General features: G+C 43.4%; 1 protein-coding gene and 1 pseudogene across 2 annotated transcripts in view; both read left to right on the plus strand.

Moving 5' to 3' along the window:
* Positions 1 to 3,418, plus strand: part of caskin2 (CASK interacting protein 2) — a 51,347-nt gene extending 47,929 nt beyond the window's left edge. The window contains exon 25 of the mRNA XM_080043961.1: positions 1 to 3,418. This exon is cut by the window's left edge and continues 753 nt beyond it. The gene's annotated coding sequence lies outside the window, so the exon portion shown is untranslated.
* Positions 3,419 to 6,802: 3,384 nt separating this feature from the next.
* Positions 6,803 to 16,698, plus strand: part of LOC307262940 — a 14,565-nt pseudogene continuing 4,669 nt past the window's right edge. The window contains exons 1-9 of the transcript XR_013845617.1: positions 6,803 to 7,248; positions 8,133 to 8,293; positions 8,761 to 8,976; positions 11,772 to 11,955; positions 12,251 to 12,371; positions 13,208 to 13,579; positions 13,734 to 13,795; positions 15,546 to 15,681; positions 16,142 to 16,267. The product of XR_013845617.1 is annotated as an uncharacterized misc_RNA (transcript). The remainder of the gene's footprint in view (positions 7,249 to 8,132; positions 8,294 to 8,760; positions 8,977 to 11,771; positions 11,956 to 12,250; positions 12,372 to 13,207; positions 13,580 to 13,733; positions 13,796 to 15,545; positions 15,682 to 16,141; positions 16,268 to 16,698) is intronic.

The following is a 16,698-nucleotide window of genomic DNA, read 5'->3' on the forward strand; positions in this document are numbered from 1 at the left end:
ACTGATATGTAAAAGGCTCATTCCATATATTATTTTTTCATTTCCCTTGTAGCATCAATACGCTGCCGTACGTCTATTCAAACAAACCAATCTAAATCAATGGACCAGCTGTTTATTATCAGACCGATGATGTGAATTATGATTATTATGATTATATCTTAAAGTAGCTACGAGGAACTTTTAAATATCTCTGAAACAGTCTAATTTTTCCTCTGATGATCATAAATTACATGTAACAGCAAATGAGACCATCAGTGTAAAAGAATGCTATTTTTATATAGTTTTTCTTAATGCCTTTGTCATGGGTATACGCTCACCCAGGAACAACAGGTGGCGTGGTAAAAACACTACTGCTTTTGTCCAGAGGGGGGCGCTAGAATGAACACAAACTGAAAGTTCCTCTGAGACACTTTAAAACAGTAATATCGTAACATGAAGTTTTGACGTGATAGAGAGCCGAAAACCGAACACAATTTTTTTATTTCACTAACAAAATAGAAAAACAATATATAGATGAATTTCTTGGCATCAGAATTGAGCCCTTTCACAGAGCTTGTATATGCATGGGTTATGAAGTCTGCATTTTAATATTTATATATAGTATTTTAGAGTTTTTACAGAATATATCTTTGTTTTTCATAAAAAAATAATCCTTGGGCGGATAAATGAAAAACTCTTTTAAAAAAAAGCATTTCATTCAGTTTGTTTTCTGCTTAAAGAAGAAATAAAACTTGATTAATATTGTCATCATTAATCACAGTCATTTTGAAGCTTTTAATTAATGAAATCGTCCATTAAAATGCAAAGAGCAAACAAGCTCATTTAGACTGGACTAAATAATAGTCAATAGAAGCAAAATATCATCAAGTTATTCTGACAAAATCCCCCAAAAAAGTCACATTACATTTTACATTATAAATAACTTTTCCTCTGGTGCTCTTTTTTATAATTGTAGCCATTTCTTTAACTTTAAAGCTGCAGTGTGTAGAATTTTGGGTTTTATTTCCTAGCAGATTTTGTAGAAAGTAATTATAATATCCATAAGTACATTTAATTTAGTGCATAATAGCTGAACAAAATGTTTTGAATTATGATTTTTTCCCTTAGAAAGGGTCTCATATATGTCCATATTTCTGCATATTTTGGACCAAGGCCTAGTGCCGCCATCTTGAAAGTGTCATAGTTGGAATGTCATCAGGTGCATTGTTTAACATTTAGAATTGTTCTTGTCCTTGAAGGCCACTGTAGCTTCTGTTATTATTCTAAAGGGTTGGGGTTACCCAGGGAGCGTTGCATTCTAGAACTTTGTAGAACTTTCTTGATGATGTCATGTTACACACTGCACCTTTAAAGGAACAGAACATCACGGGACTTTTTAATCTATTTTTGATGCATGACAATCGAAGTCAAAAGTTAAAAGTCGCTAAAAAACAAAAACAAAATATGAATTTAAATGTTTCATGTTTAGTTTCTTTCTGAGTCGTGGACGCTCTGTCTTTCATCTCCCCTTCGGCTCTCTATCCCAACACGTCTGACCATTTACAATTTTTTTTAATATATATATTTTTTTTTAAGATTTTTTTTTATTATGCTTTATTGATAGTGTAGAGACAGAGTTGAAATGGGGCAGAGAGGGGAGTGACATGCAGAGAACGACCGCGGGCTGGAATCGAACCCGGGTCCGCTGCTGGCCGAGGCCCATGGGGGGGGGGGGACGCCCTACCAACTGAGCTAAGGGCGCCCCCTATTTTTTAATATTTAAAACAAAAACAACAAACATGTATTTTATACCAGCGTGTTGTCAGTCCTCCACTGTGTGTGTGTGTGTGTGTATATGTCTGCGTTTGTGTGCGTGTGTGTGTGTGTGTGTGTGTGTGCGTGCGTGCGTGTGTGTGTGTGTCGTTAAAATGCTATGACAAACGTCAACCATATATTGTATACATAATATTTTTTGATATCCATTCGTAGCCAGATTAGTATTTAAAGTTAGTTATCTCAATATGTTTATTCTACCAAAGGCTCTGGACAAACCCTAAGACACAATCCTCCATAAGAAGTTTATCAAATGAGATTTTCTCGTGCAAGTGAATGGGTGGAAAATGTCTCTATATTTAGCATGCCATAGCCGCTATATGAACATAACAATGTGTCTGTGTGTGTGTGTGTGTGTGTGTGTGTGTGTGTGTGTCTCTCTCTCTGTATGTGTGTGTCTCTCTTGCTCTGTATGTGTGTGTGTGTGTGTCTCTCTATAAGTTTGTGTGTGTGTCTGTCTGTCTCTCTCTCTCTCTCTCTCTCTCTCTCTCTCTCTCTCTCTCTCTGTGTATGTGTGTGTGTGTGTCTCTGGGTGTTTGTGTGTGTCTCTCTCTCTCACTGTATGTGTGTGTCTCTGGGTGTGTGTGTGTGTGTGTGTGTGTGTGTGTGTGTGTGTGTGTGTGTAACCGCTGTGTGAATGAGCTTTTATTTTCATGTTTCCTTGAAGCCATATCCACACGTACACGGATATTTAAAAAATCTTATTTCCTCCTCTGCCTCCATTTGCAGAAAAATTACCATACACACACAACATTTTAAAAAGTCCCTACGAGGAACTTCTAGTTTCTATCTATCTATCTGTCTATCTATCTATCTATCTATCTATCTATCTATCTATCTATCTATCTATCTATCTATCTATCTATCCATCTATCCATCTATCCATCTATCCATCTATCCATCTATCTATCTATCTATCTATCTATCTATCTATCTATCTATCTATCTATCTATCTATCTATCTATCTATCTATCTATCTATCTATCTATCTATCCATCTATCGCCTGCTGTCCTAAAGATCTTTGCTAGCGCGTGGCGGCGGCGCGTGTATTTCTTTAGGAAGCGAGTGAAAGAGAGATGGCAGGATGCATGGCCATGAGGTAATGTATTTACGTGGTGTCTGCATGAAGACAGGAGGACAAATTAAACAGTGAAAGATACAGTTAATAAAACACCCGCGTACGTGTGGAAATATCCCCTAAAATAGGGTTTTTTTAAAGATGAATTTAAAAATAGAAGAAAAAAACTTTAACACAATACTCATTCTTATATGTAATTCTTTATAAAATATGTATTTACTTTGTGATTAAATGAAAATCATGCGGTTAACAGAAAAGTATTTTGCTTGTTGATGATATGAGTGTGTGTTTGCGTATGTGTGTGTGACTGCGTGTCTGTGTTTGCGTATGTGTGTGTGACTGCGTGTCTGTGTTTGCGTATGTGTGTGTGACTGTGTGACTGTGTGTGTGTGTGTGTGTGACTCTGTGTGTGTGTGTGACTGTGTGTGTGTGTGACTGTGTGTGTGTGTCGCTGTATATTATTTTGATATTTCTTGTTATTTTTGTCATTCTGTATAAATATTTGTCTAACCATTAAATATCTATGATGTCACCCTGCACGTGTACTTTTCGTTTTTATAAACAGATAAATTACATTTAAAAAATGACCACGATGATTTTTGTTATTTTCCCCTCTGTGAAAACATTGAGAAATCTCTTGAATCTGACCCATTTTTTTTTTACATACTTTATTTTTGGGATGTAAGAACACAAACACTCAAAAAGTGAACACACAAACAAAAGACAAAACAAAATAAACAACTAACATGGCGTACTCTAGTTAAAGACCTACTTCACCGGTGTGAATATGAAGGTGTATTGAACTCTGAGATCCTATTTCTTATAAACATGCAAAAAAAAATGAAATCAGATCATCCTAGCCTGAGAAAAGGCAGAAAGAGTGTTTTATGGTCTCACTGTCTAACCCTACATTTTCCTTCTTGTGACATCACAGTAAGGGTTAGGATTAACAGGACAGCTGGGCCAAGGGAAGACTGAGGGAAGAAAAACCTCATTCATTATATTATAATAGTGATTTTATAATGATAGAACGCTGGTTCCGTATGGGTGAAGTATTCCTTAAACAGGTTTCTAAGGACATTGTTTAAACTAAAGGTAAATGTTAAGCAGAAAATAAAAAGTCAACGAGGTGTCATGCAGGTCCCTTCAGTACTGTTATATAGTCCAGGAAAGGCTGACATATCTGTTTAAACTTCTCTGCTTTCCCTGAAATCTCATAACTGATTTTCTCCATATATAGAGAACTAGAGAACTCCATGAGCCACATATCAAAGCAGGGGCCGATGAATCACATGGACTATGATTATAAATGAAATATAAGACACACGGGATATCTCATAATCCTACCTTAAAACTCTTCTGTTTTTTAGGCTATTACAATTTTCCAGACATTTTTGAATAAATATAGGCCTACACATCTGGCCATTTCTGACTAATCCTGTGTACATTTGCATCATATCTGGATATCTTGGATAATGCCAGAGTTTAAATATTTAAATTTTTATTGTTTACAAGATGTTTATTGTCCAAAGTTTTCACATAACACCGAATATAAAGCCTATTATAAATACGGCCTCGGTTAAATCATCCACGTAGCAACAGCGCCCCCGTGTGTCAGGATACTGTATTACACAAGATAACATTATTAGTATGAGGTTTTTAAACATTGATTTTCAGCCTAAAATAATACAAGGTTTCTTTTCTGTTCATTTATGATGTGGCATTTGGTCGCCATTTTCCGATCAGATGTATCAAGTGCAATGAGAAAGTCCCACAGATTTGGTCAGAAAAATAAATTCCACAATAAAGCAAAATAGATAGTTAACTACAGATAATGTCGACGTTCAATCATTTACTAGGATCAATAAATCTCTTATTTTGAAAGGGGCACGTGAGGTGGGCGCTAAACCTGACGTCATACTGGCAGCTGCGATGGCCGAGTGGAAATTCCACAATAAAGCAAAATAAATAGTTTACTACAGATTAGACCGAAGTTCAATCATTTCCTGTTTACTATCAATCAATAAATCTCTTATTTTGAAAGGGGCACGTTAGGTGAGAGCTGAACCAGACTTCACACCGGCAGCTGCGATGGCCGAGTGGTTAAGGCGTTGGACTTGAAATCCAATGGGATCTTCCCGCGCAGGTTCGAACCCTGCTCGCAGCGACTTGAGGTGACGCGGATGATGTCACGTTTTTCACGTTATTCGAACTTATAAACAAACAAACAACAGACCGCAGGTAAAGTGTCACATACAACCAAATACAACAGCGATCTAATCACAGTGCTCAATATAAAGAACAGCGGATATATAAGCAAAGAGGCAAGATCAAGGCGCCATGTTAAGATGAAATAAAAAAGTTAAACTAAAGTATGGTCTAAGTGTATGTCTGCTGAATCCTAACTAGATTATTTGTATGCTCCGATGTCGTAGAGAAAAGAAGGAGTATGAGATTCGGAACGCAGGGTGTTGGAGGAGCAGCTCAAACAAACTGTGAATGTGTCAGTGTGTCAGAGATGTTACAGAGTTCACTTCGCTGACGGCTGTTTGTCCGTTTGATCTGAACAGGAAATGTTTCACATTATCGGCTCCAAGTTATAAACAAACATTGCATTGCCCTGTTTTAACTGTATAGGGCGAGAGATGCCTTGCCACTACCTGCATCTTACTGGTTTGTTTGTCTGATTTGTTGATGACGAATTCATGTTAAAAGTGGATAAATTCAATAAAAACATTTGTTGAAAATGATTAAACAAACATTGCATCTCGACATTTAATACTTTGTCTGGGACTCAACCAGAGCCGGCCCGAGGCCTAAGCGAACTAAGCGGTCGCTTAGGGCCCCTGACCGCTAGGGGGGCCCCCTCAAAAAAAAAAAAAATATATATATATATATATATATATATATATATATATATTTTTTTTTAGTTTGTGTGTTTGATATTAACATCATATTATGCAAATGTGAGTTATCATACAAAATAAGGAATAAAATGTTTTGGTCTAGTTCATTAATAGCCTACAAATGTAATCAGTTCATCTGGGAGGAAATCCGAAATTATCTGATCATGTCACGTTCACATCCATGCACAGTGTGTATTGAGTTTATTTAAAAACAATTGGAAATGGGGCTGCCCTCAGTTGCCCATGCACTGTGTATAGTCTATAGCCTATTTCAGCCTCGTCTGTGGAAAAAAAGATACAGTAGCTGGACAAGAGAGTTCTTCTGCTTCGTTCCTCTCACTGCATTTAAATGCATTCACTATATTACAGAGAAATATGTCTTAACTGTATAGGATGATAGCTGCCTTGCCACTACCCTACTGGTTTGATTTGTTGATGACATATTAATGTTATAAGTGGATAAATTCAATAAAAGCATTTGTTGAAAATTGATTAAACAAACATTGCGTCTCGACATTTAGTACTTTGTCTGGGACTCAACTACAGAACTGTCTCTCACCTTTAAACTAGACGGCAGCCTGTAGCGACCTCTAGCGGCGGACACAGATAAAGCCAAACTAAGTCACGTCACAGCAGCCTGATGTGATGTGACACACAGAATGGGATAACGAATAAAACAAAGACCAACTGAAATAAACCAATGATAAAGAAAGGCCTACATTAGAGTGTGAAACAAATAAAAAATAAATAAAATAGAATAAAATTAATTCTAATTCAAACTAGGCTACATTGTGTCACACACACACACACACACACACACACACACACACACACACACACACACACACACACACACACACACACACACACACACACACACACACACACACACACACACACAAATCATAACTTTTGATATGAAGTGACGTTATTGATCAGCTGTTTGGTGTTGAACGCGCATGCGCACAGGGTCCCTGCCAGAGCGAGAGAGGGATCCGGTAGCAGGCTAACGGGTGAATGGCCCGCCGGTTCCGTTGGGCTGCAGCCCGGTCCGGTCCGGTCCGAATAACGTTCTGTTCGGTTCTTATGACGTAACGAGCTAATGACCTCACGTGTCTCTCCTCCTCGCGATGATGAATGACGCGCAGCAGAAAGGCACGATGCGGCTGGAGTATGACCGTGTGTTGGACCGGGCGGCGGGGGAACTGCTGCCCGCCGAGGGGCGCTTTGGGTCGGCTCTGTGTCACAAGGATCCCCGGGGCTATGGAGGAAGCGATGCTGGTGGTGGGTCTTCTCCCACCAGAGGCCTCGGAGGCTCGTCTGGCTCTTCCTCACCGCACTACAGCTCTCCGCTGCCCGGAAAAGGAGCGCTGCAGGGCGGCTTGGGGCTGACGGAGGCCCCGCTGAGGTCCACAACACCTCCACAGGACAGAGCCGCAGACAAACACAGGTGAGTGGGCTTTAAGGTGTTGTGCCGAGTTCTGAATACCTGCAGATAATGGCATGCCCCTTTATAAACAGGCTAGGGCTACTCTTTATTATGATTGGTTGTTAGATACAGACAACTTTAGGCAATTCATCCCCAATTGATTGTCCGGAGAGGATATTCATTAATATCCTTTCCGGCCAATCAAAGCTTTTATTATTAGAGCATCAGCTTGGCAGGTTCGTGTTATGCTGAGTTGTGCATACCTGCAGATAATGTACCGTTTATAAACAGGCTTCTCCTTTGCAGATCATTCACACTCTATTACATTCCTCGACTCATTTTGGCTCAACAGTGTGAATTTCATAAATGCAATAATGGTTCATCAGCACATACTTTAGAGTACTGTCACCTGTCTGAATATCTCCTCATGATCCGCTACCTGCTAGCTACGGTGCGGTGGGCCCCCTTTGTTTACATTCCTGTTTACAGAGCCTAGGCTGTGTATTAACATTGGATTTTTTTCAGCGCACACACAGTACAGACAGGTAGTGGATCATGAGGAGATATTCACTCAGTACAGACAGGTAGTGGATCATGAGGAGATATTCACACAGTACAGACAGGTAGTGGATCATGAGGAGATATTCACACAGTACAGACAGGTAGTGGATCATGAGGAGATATTCACACAGTACAGACAGGTAGTGGATCATGAGGAGATATTCACACAGTACAGACAGGTAGTGGATCATGAGGAGATATTCACACAGTACAGACAGGTAGTGGATCATGAGGAGATATTCACTGATTTAGACAAAAAGAGATTTTGACAACAAGCGTTCTCCGGAATCACTGACTGACAAAATGTATAATGATAATCGATATGAATCGTTTGTTTGCTCCAGCAGGGGTCAACTGATGGTGTTTCATGCCCAGGAAAGTGATCTGGTCTCTGGGTGCGGTAGTGGGTCAGTCACCCCTGGGCCTGGAGGTATTTCAGACCAGAACTCTCACTGTGTGTCAGAGGAAAACCTACAATGGCTGCCGGTCCACAGGCAATCAAAAGGTTTCAATTTGAATTAAAAATTAAAGTGTTTTACATTTAGTTTTTATTTCTCTTGTTTAAGTTTTGTATAGGTGGGGGTGTTGGAGTGTGTGATTGTTTGTGTGTATTTATTCTGCTGTATGTGTGTGTGATGTGTGTGTGTTATTATGTATGTATGTATCAGTATGATTGCTGATTACTGTCAGAATTTCCTTTGGGATCAATAATCTATCTATCTATCTATCTATCTATCTATCTATCTATCTATCTATCTATCTATCTATCTATCTATCTATCTATCTATCTATCTATCTATCTATCTATCTATCTATCTATCTATCTATCTATCTATCTATCTATCTCTCTCTCTCTCTCTCTCTCTCTCTCTCTCTCTCCATCGCTCCCTCCCTCCCTCCCTCCCTCCCTCCCTCCATCCATCCATCTATCCATCTATCCATCCATCCATCCATCCATCCATCCATCCATAGGTACCGATGCCCCCCCTCTTCCCCATCGCGGCGCCCCACTAGCGGACTCTGCTTCTGGGCTTGTGCGGTGCCAGAGACACCGGTTGTTAACAGCCAGGTGGCCGGCGGTGCTGCTGGATCAGGCCCTACGTCTCGGCCTCATCGAGCCCAGGAACAGCTGCTCCTCCCTGGGCAACGAGAGCAGTGAAACCAGCGACGCACTGCTGGTTCTGGAAGGTACGTTTGTTTGACTATTTTGACATTTACAATGTGTGTGTGTGCGTGTGTCTGTGTGTGTGTGTGTGTGTGTGTGTGTGTTTGTCTGTGTGTGTGTGTGCGTCTGTGAGTGTGTGTGTTACCTTTTTATGTGTATTTTATATTTTAATTTTAATTGTCTCGAAAGTCAAAGATTCTGGAGAATGCTTGTTGTCTAAATCAGTGAATATCTCCTCATGATCCGCTACCTGTCTGTACTGTGTTTGTGCTCTGAAAATATAATCCAGTGTTAATACTCAGCCTAGACTCTGTAAACGGGTATGTAAACAAAGAGGCCCACTGTAGCTAGCAACATTCCCATACATGAGGATGTGTATTAACACTGGATTTTTGTCAGCACACACAGTACAGACAGGTAGTGGATCATGAGGAGATATTCACTCAGTACAGACAGGTAGTGGATCATGAGGAGATATTCACACAGTACAGACAGGTAGTGGATCATGAGGAGATATTCACACAGTACAGACAGGTAGTGGATCATGAGGAGATATTCACACAGTACAGACAGGTAGTGGATCATGAGGAGATATTCACACAGTACAGACAGGTAGTGGATCATGAGGAGATATTCACACAGTACAGACAGGTAGTGGATCATGAGGAGATATTCACACAGTACAGACAGGTAGCGGATCATGAGGAGATATTCACACAGTACAGACAGGTAGTGGATCATGAGGAGATATTCACACAGTACAGACAGGTAGTGGATCATGAGGAGATATTCACACAGTACAGACAGGTAGTGGATCATGAGGAGATATTCACACAGTACAGACAGGTAGTGGATCATGAGGAGATATTCACACAGTACAGACAGGTAGTGGATCATGAGGAGATATTCACACAGTACAGACAGGTAGTGGATCATGAGGAGATATTCACACAGTACAGACAGGTAGTGGATCATGAGGAGATATTCACACAGTACAGACAGGTAGTGGATCATGAGGAGATATTCACACAGTACAGACAGGTAGTGGATCATGAGGAGATATTCACTCAGTACAGACAGGTAGTGGATCATGAGGAGATATTCACACAGTACAGACAGGTAGTGGATCATGAGGAGATATTCACTCAGTACAGACAGGTAGTGGATCATGAGGAGATATTCACACAGTACAGACAGGTAGTGGATCATGAGGAGATATTCACACAGTACAGACAGGTAGTGGATCATGAGGAGATATTCACACAGTACAGACAGGTAGTGGATCATGAGGAGATATTCACACAGTACAGACGGGTAGTGGATCATGAGGAGATATTCACACAGTACAGACGGGTAGTGGATCATGAGGAGATATTCACACAGTACAGACAGGTAGTGGATCATGAGGAGATATTCACACAGTACAGACAGGTAGTGGATCATGAGGAGATATTCACACAGTACAGACAGGTAGTGGATCATGAGGAGATACTCACACAGTACAGACAGGTAGTGGATCATGAGGAGATATTCACTCAGTACAGACAGGTAGTGGATCATGAGGAGATATTCACACAGTACAGACAGGTAGTGGATCATGAGGAGATACTCACACAGTACAGACAGGTAGTGGATCATGAGGAGATATTCACTCAGTACAGACAGGTAGTGGATCATGAGGAGATATTCACACAGTACAGACAGGTAGTGGATCATGAGGAGATATTCACTCAGTACAGACAGGTAGTGGATCATGAGGAGATATTCACACAGTACAGACAGGTAGTGGATCATGAGGAGATATTCACACAGTACAGACAGGTAGTGGATCATGAGGAGATATTCACACAGTACAGACAGGTAGTGGATCATGAGGAGATATTCACACAGTACAGACAGGTAGTGGATCATGAGGAGATATTCACACAGTACAGACAGGTAGCGGATCATGAGGAGATATTCACACAGTACAGACAGGTAGTGGATCATGAGGAGATATTCACACAGTACAGACAGGTAGTGGATCATGAGGAGATATTCACACAGTACAGACAGGTAGTGGATCATGAGGAGATATTCACACAGTACAGACAGGTAGTGGATCATGAGGAGATATTCACACAGTACAGACAGGTAGTGGATCATGAGGAGATATTCACACAGTACAGACAGGTAGTGAATCATGAGGAGATATACACACAGTACAGACAGGTAGTGGATCATGAGGAGATATTCACACAGTACAGACAGGTAGTGGATCATGAGGAGATATTCACACAGTACAGACAGGTAGTGGATCATGAGGAGATATTCACACAGTACAGACAGGTAGTGGATCATGAGGAGATATTCACACAGTACAGACAGGTAGCGGATCATGAGGAGATATTCACACAGTACAGACAGGTAGTGGATCATGAGGAGATATTCACTCAGTACAGACAGGTAGCGGATCATGAGGAGATATTCACACAGTACAGACAGGTAGTGGATCATGAGGAGATATTCACACAGTACAGACAGGTAGTGGATCATGAGGAGATATTCACTCAGTACAGACAGGTAGTGGATCATGAGGAGATATTCACTGATTTGGACAACAAGCGTTCTCCAGAATCACTGACTGCACCTTTATTGTGCTTTTCATATTTTTGCAAACTTTTAATTGTAGTCAAAGTGTAATAAGCTTCAGTTTATTTTGGCACATTATATATACACCTCTCATTGGTTGAACCCTGTAAAGCTCTTTGAATTGAGTGAGTGAATTTCGTTGTATGTTTCGTACAATGTTGAATAATCTTTTCTCTTCTTTGCCTAGGTTCAGAGGGCGAGTGTGGGCTGGACTCTGGGGTGGGGGTCAGAGGTCAAAGGGCCCTGCAGTGTAAAGGGAAGGAAGGCCAGTGTGTGTGCAGTGGCCAGAGGCAGTGTGGGGGGGAGGGACAGTGTGTATGCAGTGGCCAGAGGCAGTGTGGGGGGGCGGGACAGTGTGGGGGGGCGGGACAGTGTGGGGGGGCGGGACAGTGTGGGGGGGGTGGGCCAGTGTGGGGGGGTGGGGCAGTGTGGGGGGGCGGGACAGAGACAGTGTGGGGGGGCGGGACAGAGACAGTGTGGGGGGGCGGGACAGTGTGGGGGGGCGGGACAGTGTGTCTGCAGTGGACAGAGACAGTGTGGGGGGGCGGGACAGTGTGGGGGGGCGGGACAGAGACAGTGTGGGGGGGCAGGACAGTGTGGGGGGGCGGGACAGTGTGTATGCAGTGGACAGAGACAGTGTGGGGGGGCGGGACAGTGTGTCTGCAGTGGCACCCTGTCAGGTCTGATGCAGCAGGTGCACAGACTGGCAGAGGAGGCCGGAGTCTGCACCGACCAACTCTGCAGATCATCGCTGGACTCAATACCAACAGGACCACATGTAAACAGGGTACGAACACACACACACACACACACACACACACACATCTAAGCACGCACACACCACACACACATCTAAACACGCACACACACACACACACACACACACACACACACACACACACACACACACACACACACACACACACACACACACACCACACACACACACACACACACACACACACACACACACACACACACACACACACACACACACACACACACACACACACACCACACACACATCTAAGCACGCACACACCACACACACATCTAAACACGCACACACACACACACACACACACACACACACACACACACACACACACACACACACACACACACACACACATAAACAGGGTACGAACACAGACACACACACACACACATATACACACACATAAACAGGGTACGAACACAGACACACACACACACACACACATAAACACACATAAACAGGGTACGAACACAGACACACACACACACACACACTCATAAACACACATAAACAGGGTACGAACACAGACACACACACACACACACATAAACACACACACACACACATACACACACACACACACACATAAACACACATAAACAGGGTACGAACACAGACACACACACACTCACACACCGTAGAGACGACACCAGTTTGTAAACGCTGCCATACTGAGAAACACAGAGAGAGTTTTGTGGAGCTGATAAAAGGCTTAATCAACTTTGTGTCAACTCGTTTGGTGATGGCTTGAATGTAACAGACATTCATTTATATGGAAAAGTTACGCACTATAGCTTTAAATGAAGGATATTGATTGACAGATGAGCCTCTGTGTGTCCCTCCAGACGTCAGCTGACCCTCCTGACCTCAGCTTCCAGCCCCGCTCTCGCTCTCAGCCCCAGAGCCGAGTGTCTACGCCCGTCAGACTGGCCGTGGCCTCGGGGGGGGCGCTGTGCCTCGCCGCTACTCGCTATGGAACCAGAGAAGAAGAGCATGACCGTATCCCCGCGCCAGGGGAAGGCCAGGAAGGGAAGCGGCTCGCTGAAGGGCCGGCTGAGCAAACTGTTCAGGACTAAGAGCAGTGGGAGTAATGGGAGTACTGGTGGAGGTGGAGGGTCAGGGGGGCTGAAGGACAAGAGGCCGTCCCTGGCTTCCTCCACCTCGTCTGGGGGAAGTCTGTTCGACGTGTGGGGGTCAAGCTCCAGCGACGGCAACAGGTGACAGAGAGATACACACACTCACGCATGCATGCATGCACACACGCACACACACACACACACACACACACACACACACACACACACACACACACACACACAATGAACATTTATTTATAAAACACTTTAAACATCAAACGGTGTGTCTCTTTAGGCTGCAGGTCTGCAGACCCCACAGTGCCTTCTCTCCGGTTCCGTTCACGCCTGCTTTCACCGGTAAGAACACACACTCCTGACTCTGTGTGTGTGTGTGTGTGTGTGTGTGTGTGTGTGTGTGTGTGTGTGTGTGTGTGTGTGTGCGTGCGTGCGCGCGTGTGTGTGTGTGTGTGTGTGTGTGTGTGTGTGTGTGTGTGTGCGTGCGTGCGTGCGCGTGTGTGTGTGTGTGTGTGTGTGTGTGTGTGTGTGTGTGTGTGTGAGCGAAACAAGGATTTTCATAAATTGTGGAATAAAATCTTTTCTTCCTTTTCTGTTGAACTGACTAACATTTCACATTTTCTCTCTTCTAACACCTGCGTGCATATTTCTGTGTGTGTGTGTGTCTCTGTGTGTGTGTGTGTGTGTCTCTGTGTGTGTGTGTGTGTGTGTGTGTGTGTGTGTGTGTGTGTGTGTGTGTGTGTGTGTGTGTGTGTGTAGGAGAGACGGTCTCTCTGGTAGATGTGGATTTCTCCGTCGGGGGCTGAACCCTCTCCGGCCCCCCACCCCCCCTCCTCCTCCCAGACGCAGCCTCAGTCTGCTCGGTACTTTCACTTACTCTATTTCCTATCGTCTGATGTCACCTTGTGTGTGTGTGAGTGTGTGTGTGTGTGTGTGTGTGTGTGTGTGTGTGTGTGTGTGTGTGTGTGTGTGTGTGTGTGTGTGTGTGTGTGTGTGTGTGTGTGTGTGTGTGTGTGTGTGTGTGTGTGTGTGTGTGTGTGTGTGTGTGTGTGTGTGTGTGTGTGTGTGTGTGTGTGTGTGTGTGTGTGTGTGTGTGAGTGAGTGTGTGAGTGAGTGTGTGAGAGTGTGTGAGTGTGTGTGTGTGTGAGTGTGAGTGTGTGTGTGCTGCCAAACGCTTGTTTTGTTCAGTGATCTTGACAACAAGCGTTCTCTACAATCACACAGTGCGTTTACATGCAGACTCATAATCGGGTAACTAAATGAATAAGACCTCAACAGGACTTGTAAACTGCATGTAAACACCTTTATCCGATCTACTTCGGACACAAATCGGCACATTAACGGACAAGAGAAGTCGGATAAGAACACCTAGATAACTCGTTCATAGTCGGCGTTCTCTCTGCATGTATACAGGGATCGGACATCGCATATCGGACTTCTCGTTCTGTGCTTTTGTGCCTGCGCGTGATAGGCTACACCATGGGTTATTGACGGAAGGGAACCGGACGTGGCTCTAAAACCACTTGTTGAAAGCATGGTTGAAAGGGCTACAGCGCCACCTAGCATAGTGTAGACAGCCATGCATCGGACATTTATCCGATTCTCTGAAAGGCCATGTATACTCAGACAAGTGACACGGTCCGTTCGAGTGTCTAGTTCGGTATATGTGATAATCCAATCTAGTTGTGCCATGGAAACGCACTGACTGGCTCCACCTTCAACCAGTCTACCCCTAACCCCTAGTTCTGTTTCACCCACCCACACACGCACACACACACACACACAGCCACACACACACACAGCCACACACACACACACACACACACACACACACACACACAGCCACACACACACACACACAGCCACACACACACACACACACACACACACAGCCACACACACACACACACACACACACACACACACACACAGCCACACACACACACACACACACACACACACACACACAGCCACACACACACACACAGCCACACACACACACACACACACACACAGCCACACACACACACACACATGCTAACATACCATTGGTCGACCCCTAACCATCTCTCCCTGTGTGTCTGACCTCCAGATGACCTGGGTGTTGCTGCTCAGCTCAGCCCGTTCACAGAGCATCATGTTGGGGCTTCGCTGCAGTCGCTGCCCCCCCCGACCCCTGGCTCTACCACCATCACTCAGCGCTATACAACACAGTCTGAGCCTCAACGGTAACACACACACAGAGACACACACACACACACACACACACACACACACACACACACACACACACACACACACACACACTCACACACTCTGACACTGCAAATATATATTTTTACGTTTTTCTCTTTCATAATCTTATTAAATACTGTCTGTGTGTGTGTGTGTCTGTCTCTCTTTGTATGTGTGTGTGTGTCTGTCTGTGTGTGTGTGTCTCTCTCTCTCTCCTCTCTCTCTCTCCCTCTGTCTCTCTTTGTATGTGTGTGTGTGTCTGTCTGTGTGTGTGTGTCTCTCTCTCTCTCTCTCTCTCTCTCTCTCTCTCTCTCTCCCTCTCTCTCTCTCTGTCTCTCTCTGTCTCTCTCTGTCTCTCTCTGTCTCTCTCTGTCTCTGTCTCTGTCTCTCTCTCTCTCTCTCTCTCTCTCTCTCTCTCTCTCTCTCTCTCTCTCTCTCTCTCTCTCTCTCTAGATTCCTTCCTGAGAGGTTTACCCAGGCCGACGCCCCTGCGGCCTCACACCCAACCCCGCTCCTCGCTGCTCGATCTCTGGACCCGACAACGGCAGCTTCGCCACCAGCCTCCGGGAGCTGGAGAAGGTTAGAGTTAGAAATGCTCTTTTTAAACTTTTTTATTTTTGTTCTTTTGATTATTATGGAGGAGTGGGGGGAAGGGGGAGGGGGAGGGTCAATATTGTTATGCTGACATGATCATATTATTGACAATTCTAATTAAAAATTAACTAAATTGGTCTTATGTAGCACACTTGATAATATGTATAATTCATTTTCATCAAATATTTTTACAGAAAATAAAAATAAATTTCATTTAACTTTTATTTATCCTGGAGAGACCAATTGAGGGGTGACCCTCATTTACAATGACGTCGAGATCAAAACAAATTCAAAGGAAAAACAACAATACATAAACAATATTCAACGCAAATATAGTTTGTTTAAATTGGTTAAAGGATATGAAGGTATTTAGTTTAATTTGTTGATAATACATTCTTCTTCAATGCTTCCATGTC

Source organism: Ammodytes marinus (genome assembly GCF_949987685.1).
Source record: "Ammodytes marinus genome assembly, chromosome: 16".
In the NCBI taxonomy this organism is placed as follows: Eukaryota; Metazoa; Chordata; class Actinopteri; order Uranoscopiformes; family Ammodytidae; genus Ammodytes; species Ammodytes marinus.